Raw genomic sequence first — 16,931 nt, 5'->3', positions numbered from 1 at the left:
GACCAATTTGGACCAAATTTTTGAAAATCCTCAATTTTCATCGGATCATGTTGATTCAAATTAATTTATATCAGGTCATATCAGGTCACTGAATTCAAACACCTATAACTTTAGAGGTCACCATACGCCAAAAGGTCAACATAGACCAAACGGTCAATCTGTGCTAAATTTCGAAATCCTCAATTTTAATACCATAATCTTAAACATTGAAGAGCATTCGCATATCAGGTCAATGAATTCAAACACCTGTATATTTTGAGCTAAACAAAGGCCAAAATGTCATCACACGCCAAAAGGCCAATTTGGGCCAAATTTTCTAAAATCCTCAATTATCATCCGACTGACATGAAATTTGAAAAGGATTTACGCACCATGTCACTGATTTCAACCACCTATAACTTTTGAGGTCACCTCAGGCCAAAATGTCAACATCGACCAAATGGACATACTCTGCTAAATTTGTAAATCCTGAATTTTCATCCGATCGACTTGAAATTTGAAGAGCATTTGTATTTCAGGTCAACGGAATACACGACCTATTAGTTTTTGAAGACGGCAGAGTCCAAATGGTCAATCTCTGCTAAGTTTCTAAAATCCTCAATTTTAATCCCATAATCTTAAAAATTGATCAGCATTTGCATATCACGTCACTGAATTCAACCACCTATAACTTTTGAGGTCACTATAGGCCAAAATGTCAACATCGACCAAATGGACAATCTCTGCCAAATTTTTAAATCCTCAATTTTCATCCGATCGACTTGAAATTTGAAGAGCATTTGTATTTCAGGTCAATGGAATACACTACCTGTTAGTTTTTGAAGATGGCAGAGGCCAAATGGTCAATCTCTGTTAAGTTTCTAAAATCCTCAATTTTAATCCCATAATCTTAAAAATTGATCAGCATTTGCATATCAGGTCACTGAATTCAACCACCTATAACTTTTGAGGTCACTATAGGCCAAAATGTCAACATAGACGAAACGGTCAATCTCTGCTAAATTTTTAAATCCTAAATTTTCATCCGATCGACTTGAAATTTGAAGAGCATTTGCATTTCAGGTCAATGGAATTCACCACCTTTTAGTTTTTGAAGTCGGGAGAGGCCAAAAAGTCAATCTCTGCTAAATTTCTAAAATCTTCAATTTTAATCTCATAATATTAAAAATTGAAGAGCATTCGCATATCAGGTCACTGAATTCAAACACCTGTTTATTTTGAGCTCAGCAAATGCCAAAATGTCAAAATATGGCAAAAGGCCAATTTGGACCAAATTTTTCAAAGTCCTCAATTTTCATCGGATCATGTTGATTCACATTAATTTATCTTTTTTGTGGGAGAAATCAGAGATAAAATGCAGGTGTAAAATGGAATTGTAATGGCTGGGAATCGAACCCAGGTCAACTGCTTAGAAGGCAGCTCTGCTCACCACTATACCACCATCGCTGTGTGTGTGTACATGTTTTCTAAGTATTGTAAGACCATCTTCATAAAATGAATCAACTTGTCACGCATCCTTTCATCATCAAATCCGAACGACCATTTCGTGGGAATAAAATATATTTGCATTCATCACCTTCACCTTCCGAGATCTTCCAAATTCAAACTCTCCCTGGCCATTGTAAGGTTGCCCAGAACCACGCGGTGATTCAAGAAGGAAGAAGTAGAACAAAAAGAAGAAGAAAAATGACAACAGAAGTCGAACCTCTCCTTTTTGAAAGTTCATGTGCCGCTTGACCTGAACCTTGAAGATAATTTTCATTTCAGGTCAATGAAATACACCAGCCATTAATTTTTGAAGTCGCCAGAGGCCAAAAGGTCAACAGAGAACAAAAGATCAATCTCTGCTAAATTTCTAAAATCCTCAATTTTAATCCCATTATCTTAAAAATTGAAGAACATTTGCATATCACGTCAATGAATTCAAACACCTATAACTTTAGAGGTCAACATACGCCTAAAGGTCAACATAGACCAAACGGTCAATCTGTGCTAAATTTCGAATTCCTCAATTTTAATACCATAATCTTAAACATTGAAGAGCATTCGCATATCAGGTCAATGAATTCAAACACCTGTATATTTTGAGCTAAACAAAGGCCAAAATGTCATCACATGCCAAAAGGCCAATTTGGGCCAAATTTTCTAAAATCCTCAATTATCATCCGACTGACATGAAATTTGAAAAGGATTTACGCACCATGTCACTGATTTCAACCACCTATAACTTTTGAGGTCACCTTAGGCCAAAATGTCAACATCGACCAAATGGACAATCTCTGCTAAATTTTTAAATCCTCAATTTTCATCCGATCGACTTGAAATTTGAAGAGCATTTGTACTTCAGGTCAATGGAATTCACTACCTGTTAGTTTTTGAAGTCGGGAGAGGCCAAAAAGTCAATCTCTGCTAAATTTCTAAAATCCTCAATTTTAATCTCATAATATTAAAAATTGAAGAGCATTCGCATATCAGGTCACTGAATTCAAACACCTGTTTATTTTGAGCTCAGCAAATGCCAAAATGTCAAAATATGTCAAAAGGCCAATTTGGACCAAATTTTTGAAAATCCTCAATTTTCATCGGATCATGTTGATTCAAATTAATTTATCATTTTTGTGGGAGAAATCGGAGATAAAATGCAGGTGTAAAATGGAATTGTGATGGCTGGGAATCGAACCCAGGTCAACTGCTTGGAAGGCAGCTATGCTCACCACTATACCACCATCACTGTGTGGGTGTACATGTTTTCTAAGTATTGTAAGACCATCTTCATAAAATGAATCAACTTGTCACGCATCCTTTCATCATCAAATCCGAACGACCATTTCGTGGGAATAAAATATATTTGCATTCATAACCTTCACCTTCCGAGATCTTCCAAATTCAAACTCTCCCTGGCCATTGTAAGGTTGCCCAGAACCACGCGGTGATTCAAGAAGGAAGAAGTAGAACAAAAAGAAGAAGAAAAATGACAACAGAAGTCGAACCTCTCCTTTTTGAAAGTTCATGTGCCACGTGACCTGAACCTTGAAGATCATTGTCATTTCAGGTCAATGAAATACACCAGCTATTAATTTTTGAAGTCGCCAGAGGCCAAAAGGTCAACAGAGAACAAAAGTTCAATCTCTGCTAAATTTCTAAAATCCTCAATTTTAATCCAATTATCTTAAAAATTGAAGAACATTTGCATATCAGGTCACTGAATTCAAACACCTATAACTTTAGAGGTCACCATACGCCAAAAGGTCAACATAGACCAAACGGTCAATCTGTGCTAAATTTTGAAATCCTCAATTTTAATACCATAATATTAAACATTGAAGAGCATTCACATATCAGATCAATGAATTCAAACACCTGTATATTTTGAGCTAAACAAAGGCCAAAATGTCATCACACGCCAAAAGGCCAATTTGGGCCAAATTTTCTAAAATCCTCAATTATCATCCGACTGACATTAAATTTGAAAAGGATTTACGCACCATGTCACTGATTTCAACCACCTATAACTTTTGAGGTCACCATAGGCCAAAATGTCAACATCGACCAAATGGACAATCTCTGCTAAATTTTCAAATCCTCAATTTTCATCCGATCGACTTGAAATTTGAAGAGCATTTGTATTTCAGGTCAATGGAATACACTACCTATTAGTTTTTGAAGAAGGCAGAGGCCAAATGGTCAATCTCTGCTAAGTTTCTAAAATCCTCAATTTTAATCCCAGAATCTTAAAAATTGATCAGCATTTGCATATCACGTCACTGAATTCAACCACCTTTAACTTTTGAGGTCACTATAGGCCAAAATGTCAACATAGACGAAACGGTCAATCTCTGCTAAATTTTTAAATCCTAAATTTTCATCCGATCGTCTTGAAATTTGAAGAGCATTTGCATTTCAGGTCAATGGAATTCACCACCTTTTAGTTTTTGAAGTCGGGAGAGGCCAAAAAGTCAATATCTGCTAAATTTCTAAAATCCTCAATTTTAATCTCATAATATTAAAAATTGAAGAGCATTCACATATGAGGTCACTGAATTCAAACACCTGTTTATATTGAGCTCAGCAAATGCCAAAATGTCAAAATATGTCAAAAGGCCAATTTGCTTGTCAGGTCAGGTTCGATCTGTGACCTGCTACAGGTACCATGTAAACCTGTACTAACCTGTTCCATGGACGGGTTGTCAGCGACTAAACCGTCTCCCCCACCAGGTTTTCTGGTGAGGAGGGTGTTTGGATATGGACACCCAGCAGGATTAAAAACAATACCTGTCAAAGGGCGGAGGAGCTCCTTGTGAGCCAACGGCCATCCATATCTAGTGCCCAACTGTGTCTGCGGACGTCCTCCTGCAGTTGGGTCACTTCTTATTAGGAGGTTGGTGGCAGGATTTGCACTCCGGCCACCGTAAAACCCTTCATTCCGCAAAACGCAAAAACGCAAAAAAATCTGAAAACCCACTCCGTGGGAGTACCTCCTGTGCAGCTTCCCTTCGCAGGGCAGCTCACCGGATGACGGGATTGGGGCAAAGCCTTCGGGACCCCCAATCTTTGATAGGAGGGAAACCACGGGGTAACATCCCTGGGTCAGATTGCGGGAGTGTGTCGGACTGGTGCTGCGGTGTCGTCCACCAGACGGCGTTCTCCTTGGGTTAACCTGAGGCGGTCCCTTCGGGTGGGTGCCTGGAATGTCCTATCCCTAAGAGAGGATGATCACCTGTCTCTGTTATCATCTGAGCTCAAGCGTTTGGACATCGGGATTGCAGCTCTCTCTGAGGTTCGGAGACCGGATTGCGGCGAGATAATGGTGGGTGGTTACACCTACTATTGGTCCGGTCGCTCTGATGGTTACCATACCCAAGGAGTTGCTGTAGCTGTGTCCAATAAGCTGACCCCAATGATAATTGAGGTAACACCGGTCAACGAGCGTATAATGAGATTAAGGATTCGTCACTCCTTAGGTGTCATTTCCCTGGTCTCTGTTTATGCTCCGACTGAGGCGAGTGACCTCACCGTGAAGGATCCATTCTACGCCACGCTCGAGTCTGTGGTTGATCAGTGCCCCAGACGAGATACACTTCTAGTCTTGGGGGATTTCAATGCATCGACTGGAACTGATAGGGACGGTTATGAGGTGTGTGTTGGTCCCCATGGGTCAGGAACTATGAACCAGAATGGCATTAAGTTCCTTGACTTTGCAAGAAGTCATGGACTTAGGGTGGCTGGTTCATGGTTTCAGCGCCTGCAAGCTCATCGCTGGACTTGGTATTCCAACGCTGGCGGTGTGGCAAAGGAGATTGACCATGTCCTCATTGACGGTCGTTGGAGGATGATCCAGAACTGCAGGGTCTACCGGAGTGCTCAGTTCCTCAATACTGACCACCAGCTTATTGTAGCAACTCTAAAGCTGCACCTTAAATCCTGGAGAATGGTACCATCCCAGCCGAGGCTGGATGTTGCCAAGCTCAGGGATGAGAGAGTAGCTGAGGAGTTTGCAAACAGGCTGAGTGGACACTTGGGGGGTCTGGCTACTTTGGGGGGTCCTGAAGAGTTGTGGAGCGCCTTCAAGACCACCGTCCTTGATGTTGCCGGTGGATGCCTTGGAGCTCACCGCAGGGCAAAGAAGAATTTTGTCTCTCAAGGGACACTGGATACCATTGACCAGAGTCGCAGGGCCAGGCTGAATGGCAGAGCTGAGCTGTTCAGGGAGCTGAGGCGTAAAACTGTACGTGCACTGAGGGTGGACAAGGAGGCCTATGTGCGAGGAATCTGTGAGGGGGTAGAGCATCACCTGTGGACAGGTGATTCTCGTCCCACTTACAGGGGAATTCGCGCATTACGTTCATCCAAGCCCATCCCTCGGAGCACTACAGTTCGAGCAGAGAGTGGTAGGCTCTTGACAGAGGAGTCTGAAGTGAAGGCCCGCTGGGCCGGTTACTTTGAGCGGTTATACCAGGCTGATCCCCCAACTGTCGAGTTGGACGTCAAGGGTTTTACAATCCCTTTTGCTGACCCTCGAATCAACTGTGGTCCACCTACGCTTGTGGAAACACGAGCTGCGGTGAACCAGTTGAAATGGGGCAAAGCTCCAGGGATCTGTGGCATCCATGCCGACCTTTTCAAGGCTGGTGGAAATGCTGCACTCGTGTCGTTGCATGCAGTTTTGTGCTCTGCCTGAAACACAGGCATCATCCCAACTGACTGGAAGAGGGGCCTTGTTGTCCCTCTCTGGAAAGGGAAGGGTGATCGCCAAGACTGCAACAACTACCGAGGGGTGACGCTGCTCTCAGTGCCGGGCAAGGTCTTTGCTCGGATAATTCTCGATAGGGTTCGCCACCATCTGCTTGAGCACCAGCGTCCAGAGCAGTCAGGCTTCACACCAAAGAGGTCAACGATTGACCGTATCCTTGCACTTCGTGTCCTCACCGAACGCAGACGAGAGTTTCGGCAGGGGCTGCTTGCAGCCTATGTTGATCTCTGAAAAGCGTTCGATTCAGTGAATCGGGATGTCCTCTGGAGGATTCTTGGTCTTCGTGGGGTGCCACCAAAACTGATCGATCTGATGTCTGAACTCTACTCTGGTACTGAGAGTGCTGTGAAGTGTGGTGGTACCATCTCTGACTTATTTCCACTTGTTACTGGAGTTCGTCAGGGATGTGTACTTGCCCCCACACTTTTCAGCACTTGTATGGACTGGATTCTTGGGAGGATGTCGGAGAGATCAAGTTGCGGTGCGTCATTTGGGAATGTCAAGATCTCGGACCTTGACTTTGCAGATGATGCAGTCATCTTTGCGGAGACTTTAGACATCCTCTTGGGGGCCCTCGAGGTGCTGTATGAGGAGTCGGAGCCGTTGGGATTACGGGTTTCTTGGGTCAAAACTAAGATCCAGGCTTTCGGTGACATCTTGGATGCTGCTGTCCTGTCTGTGTCTGTTTGTGGTGAGGATGTTGAGGTCGTGGAGAGATTCACTTACCTTGGCAGTGATATTCATGTCTCTGCTGGCTGCGAGTCAGAGGTCAATAGACGTCTGGGTCGGGCCTGGGGAGTCATGGATTCACTGGATCATGGGGTGTGGCGCTGCCGGTACCTGTGCGGGAGGACGAAAGTCCGAGTCTTCAGGTCCTTGGTACTTCCAGTCTTGCTCTATGGGTGCGAGACTTGGACTCTGACCAAGGATCTGAGACGGAGACTTAATTCCTTTGGTACCAGGTCTCTTCGGAGAATCCTTGGCTATCGCTGGTCGGATTTTGTGTCCAACGAGCGGTTGCTGAGAGAGACTCGGATGAGATTTGTTACCTGCATAGTCCGTGAGCGTCAGTTGCGGCTGTATGGACATGTGGCTCGTTTTCCTGACTCTGATCCTGCTCACCAGATTCTCTCAGCGAGGGAGTCTCATGAGTGGAGGAGGCCAGTGGGTCGACCACGTGCCTCATGGTTGCAACAGGTTGACCATCATCTCAATGAGATGGGGATGGGCCTGGCATCTGCCTGGGGGATGGCCAGACGGAGGTCCCTGGAGTACCGGCGGAAAGTGGACGGCGGAAAGTGGACGCAGCGACGTGCTGTTCTGGCACATGCTCCCATACCTGACCTGACCTGAGCAATTTTGACCAAATTTTTCAAAATCCTCAATTTTCATCGGATCATGTTGATTCAAATTAATTTTATTTTTTTGTGGGAGAAATCGGAGATAAAATGCAGGTGTAAAATGGAATTGCGATGGCTGGGAATCGAACCCAGGTCAACTGCTTGGAAGGCAGCTATGCTCACCACTATACCACCATCGCTGTGTGGGTGTCCATGTTTTCTAAGTATTGTAAGACCATCTTCATAAAATGAGTCAACTTGTCACGCATCCTTTCATCATCAAATCCGAATGACCATTTCGTGGGAATAAAATATATTTGCATTCATAACCTTCACCTTCCGAGATCTTCCAAATTCAAACTCTCCCTGGCCATTGTAAGGTTGCCCAGAACCAAGCGGTGATTCATGAAGGAAGAAGTAGAACAAAAAGAAGAAGAAAAATGACAACAGAAGTCGAACCTCTCCTTTTTGAAAGTTCATGTGCCGCTTGACCTGAACCTTGAAGATCATTTTCATTTCAGGTCAATGAAATACACCAGCTATTAATTTTTGAAGTCGCCAGAGGCCAAAAGGTCAACAGAGAACAAAAGATCAATCTATGCTCAATTTCTAAAATCCTCAATTTTAATCCCATTATCTTAAAAATTGAAGAACATTGGCATATCAGGTCACTGAATTCAAACACCTATAACTTTAGAGGTCACCATATGCCAAAAGGTCAACATAGACCAAAGGGTCAATCTGTGCTAAATTTCGAAATCCTCAATTTTAATACCATAATCTTAAACATTGAAGAGCATTCGCATATCAGGTCAATGAATTCAAACACCTGTATATTTTGAGCTAAACAAAGGCCAAAATGTCATCACATGCCAAAAGGCCAATTTGGGCCAAATTTTCTAAAATCCTCAATTATCATCCGACTGACATGAAATTTGAAAAGGATTTACGCACCATGTCACTGATTTCAGCCACCTATAACTTTTGAGGTCACCATAGGCCAAAATGTCAACATCGACCAAATGGACATACTCTGCTAAATTTTTAAATCCTCAATTTTCATCCGATCGACTTGAAATTTGAAGAGCATTTGTATTTCAGGTCAATGGAATACACGACCTATTAGTTTTTGAAGACGGTAGAGTCCAAATGGTCAATCTCTGCTAAGTTTCTAAAATCCTCAATTTTAATCCCATAATCTTAAAAATTGATCAGCATTTGCATATCAGATCACTGAATTCAACCACCTATAACTTTTGAGGTCACTATAGGCCAAAATGTCAACCTAGACGAAACGGTCAATCTCTGCTAAATTTTTAAATCCTAAATTTTCATCCGATCGTCTTGAAATTTGAAGAGCATTTGCATTTCAGGTCAATGGAATTCACCACCTTTTAGTTTTTGAAGTCGGGAGAGGCCAAAAAGTCAATCTCTGCTAAATTTCTAAAATCCTCAATTTTAATCTCATAATATTAAAATTGAAGAGCATTCGCATATCAGGTCACTGAATTCAAACACCTGTTTATTTTGAGCTCAGCAAATGCCAAAATGTCAAAATATGTCAAAAGGCCAAATTGGACCAAATTTTTCAAAATCCTCAATTTTCATCAGATCATGTTGATTCAAATTAATTTATCTTTTTTGTGGGAGAAATTGGAGATAAAATGCAGGTGTAAAATGTAATTGCGATGGCTGGGAATCGAACCCAGGTCAACTGCTTGGAAGGCAGCTATGCTCACCACTATACCACCATCGCTGTGTGGGTGTATATGTTTTCTAAGTATTGTAAGACCATCTTCATAAAATGAATCAACTTGTCACGCATCCTTTCATCATAAAATCCGAACGACCATTTCGTGGGAATAAAATATATTTGCATTCATAACCTTCACCTTCCGAAATCTTCCAAATTCAAACTCTCCCTGGCCATTTAAAATTGAGCATTTAAAAAATTTGGTCCAAATTGGCCTTTTGGCATATAATGACATTTTGGCCTTTCTTTCGCTCAAAATAAACAGGTGTTTGAAATCAGTGACCTGATATGCAAATGCTCTTCAATTTTTAACATTATGGGATTAAAATTGAGGATTTTCGAAATTTAGCAGAGATTGACCATTTGGCCTCTGGTGACTTCAAAAAGTAATCGGTAGTGTATTCCATTGACCTGAAATGCAAATGTTCTTCAAATTTCAAGTCGATCAGATGAAAATTGAGGATTTAAAAAATTAGCAGAGATTGACCGTTTGGTCGATGTTGACATTTTGACCTATGGTGACCTCAAACGTTATAGGTGGTTGAACTCAGTGACGTGGTGTGTAAATCCTTTTCAAATATCTCGTCAATCGGAAGATAATTGAGGATTTTAGAAAATCTGGGGGAAGTTGGCCTTTTGGCGTGTGATGACATTTTGGACTTTGTTTAGGTCAAAATAAACAGGTGTTTGAAATCAGTGACCTGATATGCAAATGCTCTTCAATTTTGAAGATTATGGGATTAAAATTGAGGATTTTAGAAATTTAGCAGAGATTGACCTTTTGGCCTCTGCCAACTTCAAAAACTAAGACGTGGTGTATTCCCTTGACCTGAAATGCAAATGCTCTTCAAATTTCAATTCAATCGGATGAAAATTGAGGATTTAAAAATTTACCCGAGATTGACCGTTTGGTCTATGTTGACCTTATGGCCTATGGTGACCTCAAAAGTTATAGGTGGTTGAATTCAGTGATGTGGAGTGTAAATCCTTTTCAAATTTCAAGTCAATCGGATGATAATTGGAGATTTTTAAAAATTTGTTCCAAATTGGCCTTTTCGCATATTTTGACATTTTGGCTCATGTTGAGCTCAAATTAAACAGCTGTTTGAATTCAGTGACCTGAAATGCGAATGCTCTTCAATTTATAAGATAATGCGATTAAAATTAAGGATTTTAGAAATTTAGCAGAGATTGAACTTTTGTTCTCTGTTGACCTTTTGGCCTCTGCTGACACCCCAAAAATTAATAGGTGGTGTATTTCATTGACCTCAAATGCAAATGCTCTTCAAGTTTCAGGTCAATCGGTAAAAGAGCTTTAAAAAAGGAGAGGTTGCACTTCTGTTGTCATGTTTCTTCTTCTTTTTATTCCACTTCTTCTTTCTTGAATTACCGCGTGGTTCTGGGCAACCTCACAATGGCCAGGAAAAGTTTGAATTTGGAAGATCTCGGAAGGTGGAGGAAATGAAAGCAAATATATTTTATTCCAACGAAATGTTCGTTCGTAATTGATGATGAAAGGGAGCTTGACAAGTTGATTCATTTTATGAAGATGGTCTTCCAACATTTAGAAAATGTGTACACCCACACAATTATGCTGGTATTGTGGTGAGTGCAGCTGCCTTCCAAGCAGTTGACCTGTGTTTGATTCCCACCCATTGTTATTCCATTTTGCACCCGCATTTTATCCCCCATTTCTCCCACACAAAAGATAAATTAATTTGGATCAACATGATCCGCCTAACATTGAGAATTAAAAAAATTTGGTCCAAATTGGCCTTTTGGCATATTTTGACATTTTGGCCTATGTTTAGCTCAAAATAAACAAGTGTTTGAATTCCGTGAGCAGATATGCCAATGCTCTTCAATTTTAAAGATTATAGGATTAAAATTGAGGATTTTAGAAATTTAGCTGAGATTGACATTTTGGCCTTTGCCGACTTCAAAAACTCATAGGTGGTGTATTCCATTGACCTAAAATGCAAATCCTCTTCAAATTTCAAGTCGATCGGATGAAAATTGAGGATTTAAAAATTTAGCAGAGATTGTCTGTTTGGTCTATGTTGACATTTTGGCCGATGGTGACCTCAAAAGTTTTTGGTGGTTGAATTCAGTGACGTGGTGTGTAAATCCTTCTCAAATTTCATGTCATTCGGATGATAATTGAGGATTTTAGAAAATTTGGCCCAAATTGGCCTTTTGTCGTGTGATCACATTTTGGCCTTTGTTTAGCTCAAAATAAACAGGTGTTTGAATTCAGTCACCTGACATGCGAATGCTCTTCAATTTTTAAGATTATGGGATTAAAATTGAGGATTTTAGAAATTTAGCAGAGATTGACCTTTTGGCCTCTGCCGACTTCAAAAACTCAGAGGTGGTGTATTCCATTGACCTGAAATGCAAATGCTCTTCAAATTTCAAGTCCATCAGACGAAAATTGAGGATTTAAAAAATTTAGGAGAGATTGACCGTTTGGTCTATGTTGACCTTTTGGCCTCTGGTGACCTCAAACGTTTTCGGTGGTTCAAATGTATCTTTTGTGTGGGAGAAATCGGAGAGAAAATGCAGGTGTAAAATGGAATTGCGATGGCTGGGAATCAAACCAGGTCAACTGCTTGGAAGGCAGCTATGCTCACCACTATACCACCATCGCTGTGTGGTTATTCAGTTTTTCTAAGTGTTGGAATACCATCTTCATAAAATTAATCGGCTTGTCAAGCATCCTTTCCTCATCAATTATGAACGAAAATTTCGTTGGAATACAACATATTTGCTTTCATTTCATCGACTTTTCGAAATCTTCCAACGTCATACTCTCCGTATCCATTGTAAGGTTGCCCAGAACCACACGTTGTTTCAAGAAAGAAGAAGGGGAAGAAAATGAAGAAGCATTATGACAACAGTGAGTGGAACCTCTCGTTTTGGAAAGTTCACATGCCAATTGACTTGAAATTTGTAAACGATTTACAAATCACATCACTGAATTCAACCACCTATAACTTTTCAGGTCACCATAGGCCAAAAGGTCAATATAAGTAGGGTGAATATGCTGATTCTGGCTCACTTTCCCCCATGTTAATGAATGGTGGATTCTCCGCGATTCATATTTTTTTCCCCTCAAAAAAAACCCCCTTTTTATTCCAAGGTATATTTATTTGTCCCCACTTTTAACCTCGGGGCACTATTTTTAAATAACCAATGCATATTGTCTCTTCGAAAGGACCGTTTGGAAAACCCCCCCATCCACTTTCTCAACAATCCTCTGGAAGAAGTCCTTTCTTTCAAGCTTCTGGGTCTCACGATCTGCCATGACCTTTCCTGGGAAAGTCACATTTCCAACCTTGCCTCAAAAGCCAGTCGCCGACTGGGAATCCTCCGTCGTGCAAAGTCCTTCCTCGGCCCACCTGAGCTCCTGACCGCTTACAAAGTTTTGTCCGTAGTCTGATGGAGTACTGCTGTCCTTTCTGGGCTGGTGCTCCTGCCTCCCACCTTTCTCGGCTTCACGGTGTCGAAACCAGGGCATTTGGGATCATCGCCATCTCCCGCAATGAAGCCGAGTCTTTGGGCCTCTCACTCAATCACCGCAGGTTGGTCGGTGGTCTTTCTGTCTTCTACCGTCTCCTCTCCAGCCTTGCCCCCCCTGCTCTCTCTGCGATTTGTCCCCACCACATTTCCACAGGACACTCAAGGTTCGCTAACAACCCCTTCTGGTAAAACTACCAAAATCACGAATCACTGCTCATCTTCACTCTTTCATTCCTCTTTTTTTCCCGCCTTTGGAATAAACTCCCTCACGCTATTCTTTCCCATTCTTCCCTCCAGGCTTTCAAAACAGCTGTTCACCACCACCTCTTATCATCCCCCATCCAAATCCTCGGTCTTTTCTACCCCCGATAAGCCACCCAAGCCCACTTCCTTCAATTCCTCTGCTTTCCTTCCTGAAAGTCCCTGTAATGTCCATCTTCTCTTCCCCATGTTCCCTGTCCCATCCCCATCCCTCTCCCTTCCACAGTTCACCTAATGTCTCTGTTCCCCACTGTTTTGTCCCTCCCACTCCTGCCCCTCTTGCCTCATGCCCCCTTGCTCTGTGTTGTGTGTTCGCTCTCATACGAGCCTCGACAAGGTATACAAAAAAAAAAATTGTTTAGCTCACTCATTGAACCTATAAAGGTTTGTTCAAGTCGTGAAGTCGTCGGGTAAATATACTGTGATTTATTAAAGGTGATTGTTAAGAAATATTTAAAACATGTAAGTGAATGGAGATTTTAATAACCTCCACTTTTAACCAAGGGACACTCTTTTTCAAATAACCAATGCATATTGTTTAGCTCACTCATTGAACCTATAAAGATTTGTTCATTCTCAAATTCCTTCAATAGTATAATTTTCTTTGCACAATAATCCTCATCTAAAATATTTAAAAATAAAACATTTGAATCTTTATAATTTTCAAGATGCCCCCTTTTTTGTCATGATGAAATGATTCGTTCAGCTTCTTAAAATGCAGAAGCGTTTTCAAACTTCAGTTGCCGTGGAATTGACTCAGGTTGTTTGAGTACGTCTCTCCCAAGCCAAATATTTCCAGAATTACGAAGTTCATGAAAAACAGGAAGCTGTATCCATTGTTTTTCAAACCCGGGAAAGTTTCCAAGATTACATCATCTCACTTCCTCATGGTTGTCTTATAAATGATCCATCAGGCGTAATCTGTCTGACGGGATTTTCATTTTTGCCAGCTTGTACCAATGGTTAATAACTGAGACATGAACTATCTTTCATCTGACGAAGAAAACAGCTCACCACAAAGTTGGTAAGTTTGTGTCTGGTTTCCTCTTTGAACGATGAAGCAACTGATTATGAATTAAATCGTGATAATGCTAATATATTTATATATATTTTTTTATTTCTGGCAGGTCCTTTGGAATCTGAGTTGGAAGAGCAGCAGTTTACACATCACGATGAGGTGCAAGAAATGAATGCTCTTATTGAAGAAGTCTATCATTTTAGAAGAGAATTGAAAAACATTTTTAATGACTGGCACGAAGTTTTATCACGGCCTCTGATCTCGAGTGAATTGAATCAAAGGTGAGGTGTGTGTGTGTGTGTGTGTGTGTGTGTGTGTGTGTGTGTGTGTGTGTGTGTGTGTGTGTGACTTTGTTCCTGCCTGTTTGTCTCTCTCTATCTCTCTGTCTGTCTTTCTGCCTATCTCTCTCTGTCTGTCTCTCCATCTATACCCTTGACTCATTATTATTATTATTTTTTTCAGCTCGATCACACAATATAATCTGTTGAAGGAATCTGGTACAACACATGATCTTCTGAAGGTAAATGCTTTGAATTATTATTTAGTTATTTATTTATTTATTCTTTTATTAATATCACTCTCTCTTTTGAGTGTAGCCTTATGGTTGTTGGTTGTATCATTAGTTTGGACGTGGTTATGCCAGTACACTGGAATTCATTTTATTGACCTCGGAAGGATGACAGGCTGAGTTGACCTCCTCGTGTGTTAATTCAGTCGTTAACGGGGGCTTGAACTTGGAACCAACATCAGGCTTATTAATATTACCATATAATTATCTTTATATACCCTAATTGTTATTCACTTTTTGTTTCAAAGCAGAATATGGTGTCCATGTTTCGAAATCACAAGACATCTGAAGAAGATTGCTGGGAAAGATTATACATTCTCGCAAATGAATATTTAATATTATCAATGTTGATTAATTATATTTGTTTTGTTTACAAGTATCTGATTCTTAACTACAAAAAGCGAATCAAGGAGATTTAGGGAAGGGTGGGAGGGGGGGGGTGCGCCACCCCAACGACCCATCACCCCCTCATCCCACCCACCTCCCCTCCCCGGTTGTGTGTGGGGAAGGGTGGGGAGTGGGATGAGGGAGGTGGTGGGTCAAAGGTGGGGGTGCACAGAGGGGATGAGGGGGGGTGGGGCTTGTGTGGGAGGGGCTTCTGTGGGAGGGGCTTGTGTAGGTGGGGTTTATATGGGAGAGGCTTCTGTGGGTGGAGTTTATATGGGAGGGGTTTATGTGGGTGGGGGTTGTGTGGGTGGGGTTTATATGGGAGGGGTGTCTGTGGGTGGGGTTTATATGGGAGGGGTTTATGTGGGTGGGGCTTGTGTGGGAAGGGGTTTATGTGGGTGGGGCTTGTGTGGTGAGGTTTATATGGGAGGGGTTTAGGTGGGTTGGGCTTGTGTGGGCAGGGTTTATGTGGGAGTGGTTTATGTGGATGAGGTTTGATGTAGATGGGTGGATGTGCGGCTGGAGCTTGTATGGATAGGTGGAGCTTGTGTGGATGGGTGGAGAATTTTTTAAATTAAATGAACATGTTGTGTGTGGGGAACTAATTAAGTAATTGACTAATCACGTGAATATGATGAATGTGGGTGGAGCTTGTGCGGAGTGGGGTTTGTGTGTGGAGCTTGTGCGGAGTGGGGTTTGTGTGTAGAACTTGTGTGGAGTGGGGTTTGTGTGGGCAGGGTTTATGTGGGTGGGGTTTGTGTGGGTGGGGTTTGTGTGGGTGGAGCTTGTGTGGGCGGAGTCAAAAAGGGGCGGAGTCAAAAAAAATTCAATTTATCATTGTCTTTTGTAATTCCTGTGAATAAAATGAACCTAAAATCTCTTCCCCTTCGAAATCATATACTTTATAAGTCCAAGGAACTGTATCTATCACATCAACAATTTACAAAAGTTCATTTGTCCACCGCTTTGTATTACCCTTTTCAAAATGAGATTTCCATCTATATATTCTGACTATATCACCAACTTTGAACTTAGGTTTTCTGACATTAATCTCTTTTCAAATTTTAATTTTGTAAATGTTTCTGATGGTTTCATATTCGTTGACGTGTGAATCGTGTCATTATACCTATCTACAATATCCTGAATAAAAGATGACCATTGTTGTGAACCGAGTTGTATGAATTTTTTATATAGTCTCTCTTTTAAGGTACGATTAAAACGTTCAATAACAACGGCCTTTCCTTCACAAAAGGTACTGTATAATCTAATACTGTTATTTTTTGGAAAATTCATAAATGTCTTGTTATAAAACTCTATACCCTCATCAGTCCACAATTTTTTAGGTTTTCTCTTACTTTTATTAAATATCTGTTGAAAGGCGAACATAAGAGTATTACCTGTTTTGTTTTTTTAAAGGGACATCCCACACATACTGTATCTACTCCTCAAATCGATAACAGTTAAAGCATATTGTACCCCTTATCATTATTGAATTCAATCAAATCAGCTGACCAGATATAATCAACTTCCTTGGAATAAACCTTCCTTCTATGAAACTTTGTGAATATTGGTTTATGTAATTCATCAGCTAATTGCTCTTCAATCTTAATGACATCATTAGAGCCTACAAGTTTTTTGAATTTCCAAGTCCAAGTTTCAATTTGGCACTGATCATCTTCTTCACGATGAACCTATCAACTTTTTCTCTTAACGTTGGATTTCGTATCAGAGACAAATGCAACAACATTTCTCTATCGGCTTCATGTTTTTCTTCCAACGTGGTGATATTCCCATAATCAATATCGTGTCTCATGCACACTTCATCAACCCTA

The 16,931-nt window shown here is 41.1% G+C and overlaps 4 non-coding genes across 4 annotated transcripts; all 4 read right to left on the bottom strand.

Annotated features, from left to right (window-relative positions):
• Nucleotides 1-1,374: 1,374 nt before the first annotated feature.
• On the bottom strand, nt 1,375-1,446 carry TRNAR-UCU (transfer RNA arginine (anticodon UCU)). The gene has a single exon. It is a non-coding gene; the product is annotated as a tRNA-Arg (tRNA).
• Nucleotides 1,447-2,659: 1,213 nt separating this feature from the next.
• TRNAG-UCC (transfer RNA glycine (anticodon UCC)) lies at nt 2,660-2,731 on the bottom strand. Its single transcript has one exon. It is a non-coding gene; the product is annotated as a tRNA-Gly (tRNA).
• Nucleotides 2,732-7,718: 4,987 nt separating this feature from the next.
• Nucleotides 7,719-7,790, bottom strand: TRNAG-UCC (transfer RNA glycine (anticodon UCC)). Its single transcript has one exon. It is a non-coding gene; the product is annotated as a tRNA-Gly (tRNA).
• A 1,484-nt stretch (nt 7,791-9,274) lies between these two features.
• On the bottom strand, nt 9,275-9,346 carry TRNAG-UCC (transfer RNA glycine (anticodon UCC)). Its single transcript has one exon. It is a non-coding gene; the product is annotated as a tRNA-Gly (tRNA).
• Between the last annotated feature and the right edge of the window lie 7,585 nt (nt 9,347-16,931).

Source organism: Eptatretus burgeri, chromosome 2 (assembly GCF_056783735.1).
Source record: "Eptatretus burgeri isolate ZD-2024b chromosome 2, Ebu_testis_v1, whole genome shotgun sequence".
NCBI classification, from domain to species: Eukaryota; Metazoa; Chordata; class Myxini; order Myxiniformes; family Myxinidae; genus Eptatretus; species Eptatretus burgeri.
This window is presented reverse-complemented; position numbering and strand designations above follow the sequence as displayed.